Genomic DNA, 3,068 nt, shown 5'->3' with positions numbered 1-3,068 from the left:
GGGAGTTAGGTGAGGGTTCAGAGCCTGGGCGGGCTGTACTGGGAGTGAGTGTGGGGACAAAGGAGGTCCTCTGTCTCCCCAGGGGGCTCTCCAAGCCCCCCACTGTGTCCTCAAGGCCCCTTGGGGGGGGGGGCTTCTGAGTTGGGAGGCCACCCCTCGCCACCTGCTTGTCCACTGTCCACACACAGGCATGCTGCCCCCTCAGGTCCCCACCTTAGCCTGCTGTCTTTGGGGCAGAAGTGCTGCTTGGAGGGTCAGGGATGCCCCCGAATGTGGTGAGGTTGTGAGATGGGGGGGACTAGCCTGGCCATCACAGGGCAGGTGGTGGCCAGCCTCCAGCAGGGAAGGCTGGGAGGTGTCCTGGAGGGGGCAGGGGTGATGCACCCCAGGGGGCAAAACTGAGGAGGGTCTTGGCGCCTTAGTCCTGGGACATCTCCCACCCTGTCCTTCCACACTCCCTGCTGGCCCGGGTCATCTCACCTATAGCCCTGTCTCTGGTCCCAGGGCAGAGGTGGCCCCCCCAGTGCCACTTCTAAGGATGTGGGTAACGTCACATCAGGGGTTGGGGGGACAGGGTCCTCCTCAGTGAGGGAAGGAAGGGGCTCAGGAGGGGCCCTGGGAAGCTCTGGGCCTTATTCTGAGGCAAGAGGAAGGAGGTGGGGTCCAGAGAAGGGTGAAGGCTCAGAGAAAGGTGGGGGTTCAGAGGGGGTGCTGGGAGGCTCAGAGTGGTTTGAGGAGGGAGATGGGGGCTCAAGGGGAGGGGCATGGCTCCTGTCTTCTCATGAAAGGGAGGAGTAAAGCTTATGTATGTGTGGGGGCCTAGAGGGGGGCTGAGGTAGGGGACCTGGGCCTAGAGAAGGGGTAGTGACCCTAAGAGGGTCCTGAGGAGACTGGAGGCCCAGAGAAGGCAGTGAGGGGTGGCCAGGCTGGGCTCAGGGGCTGCAGGCTCCGGTTTCCATGGGGGAATGTGATGGGGTCAGTGGCCCCTCCAGGAAGTCGCTTACCAACACTCTTTCTGAGGGCTCCTGGGAATGTCTGGGAGCTGAGGTCATGCTGAGCCTCAGTGGACAGTCAGTGGCCTGGAGGCAGAGGTGACTGGATGCCTATCGGTTCATGGAATTTGCTATGTGGGTGGTGGCAGGCCTTGCTGCCTGAGGAGGTGGGGCCCAGGGGGGGGGTGTCCCCATCCTGGCTCCTAGCCCACCTGCTTGCTTCCCATCTTGGCCCTGGGCAGCCGTAGACCAGGAGACTGGCTATGCTGGTGTGAGCGAGTGGACTGTGTTGCAGGTTAATGTGGGTGACAGACACCCGTGCATGTCTGCACTTGTGAGGGTGTGAGATGTACATGTGGGTGTGCACATGTGCCGACCAGTGGGTGCAGGAGGGGAGTCTGGGTGGCCACAGGTGTGTGGGTCATGTCTGCGTGCCCTGCTCTGGAGGAGAGAAGCCCCTGCTCTCAGAGGTGACTCTTACACAGAGGGAGGGTTTGAGCTCTAGAGCCGCCTGGAGTCTAGGTGTTTTTAGTGGGGTGAACAGAGGTGGTAAGGTGCTACATGCCCTGCAAGCTTGTTCCACACACTGAGGACAGGAGGGGTGACCAGTGTGGGGACTGGAGCATGCAGCTTTGTTGGGAAATCCTCCCTACCCTCAAGTCCTGGGAGAGAGGCTTAGCAGCCCCGGGAAGCCCAGAGACTGGGCCAGGGCTGGAGGGCTATAGGAGCTGGGCGTGTCCCTGGGTTTAACCTCTGCCCTAGCCTCTGGGTTCTGGCATCAGACAGGCCTGGTCTCCACCTTTGGGGCAGCAAGCCAGCAGGACTAGAGCCAGCACTGTCCCTACTTGTGCTTCCAGTGAGAGTTGGATCTCCAAAGATCAGCCTGATGCCCACTCCTCTGAGCCCGCCACCTCCTTGCCTGTATCCTGGGCTCACTGGAGCTCCTTCTAGATCATATTGTTGGAAAATGGGACCTTGGTGGTAGAAATGACACCGGAGATCGCGTGATGGAATTTTGCAATGGTATTCATTGGAAACACCATTTTCCAACAACGTAAATGGTAAGGACACCCGCGGGCCTTTCTAGACGGAAAATGCAGGAATCACACTGACTGTATCTGTGGGGAGAGACGATGAAGAGGCTCACTATTATCAGAACAGGGCCAGGGCCACCTGTGGAAGTGGCCATCAAGTGCTCACTAGCACGTTTAGGTTGAAGTTGAAGCAAAAGTTAAAACAAGTCTGAGAGAGCCAAAGTAGAGCTTGGAGATCATTTCAGGATCAGATTTGACACATGGAACGACATCAAACACGAGAAAGGCACCAGGCCGCTGCAAAGACAGGAGAGAGACGTGACTGAGCGACGTCAGGAGAGACTCTGAGACTGGCCCGAGAAGGTGGAGACGCTACAGCAAATGGGAGGAGGAGGCAAGGAGCTGGACGCGATGTCAGCGAGCAGCCAGAGTGGACAAAGCACCATGATGAAAAGTGCAAAGTCCTACAGTCGGAAGACCAGAGGGAAGCGCGTGCTGCATGTCTCTCAAGCTTGGACTTGAAATACTGAAGGGTTCTGTGAGCAGAATACTGCATAACACAGGAAGCACCCAAACATGGAACACACCGGAGCGCAGGGGAACCCATCACAAGGTCGGATAGATAGCCAACCCCCCCAAGGGGGTGAATAACCGGAATGTGGGTGAAGGGAGACAACGGACAGTGTAAGATATGAAAGAATAAGATATAATTGATCAAGAATTCCCGAGGTGGGAGGGTGGGTAAGAAAGAGGAGCGTACACTAAGGGCTCAAGAAGTAGAAAATGTCTTGGAAAGAAGATCGCAACATATGTACAAATACACTTGACACAGTTGATGTGTGGATGTTATGAGCGGTAAGAGCCCCAAGAAACGATTTTTAAAAAATGGAGTACACAGCCACTGTGGAATGGAACAAATGGAACTAATACACAGCCACTGTCCCCCACAAATGGAACTAATACACAGCCACTGTCCCCCCCAAATGGAACTAATACACAGCCACTGTCCCCCAAATGGAACTAATACACAGCCACTGTCCCC

Source organism: Echinops telfairi, unplaced genomic scaffold (assembly GCF_000313985.2).
Source record: "Echinops telfairi isolate 266 unplaced genomic scaffold, ASM31398v2 ScPeMD7_7457;HRSCAF=8495, whole genome shotgun sequence".
Lineage (NCBI taxonomy): Eukaryota > Metazoa > Chordata > Mammalia > Afrosoricida > Tenrecidae > Echinops > Echinops telfairi.
Note: the sequence above shows the minus strand (reverse complement) of the source record.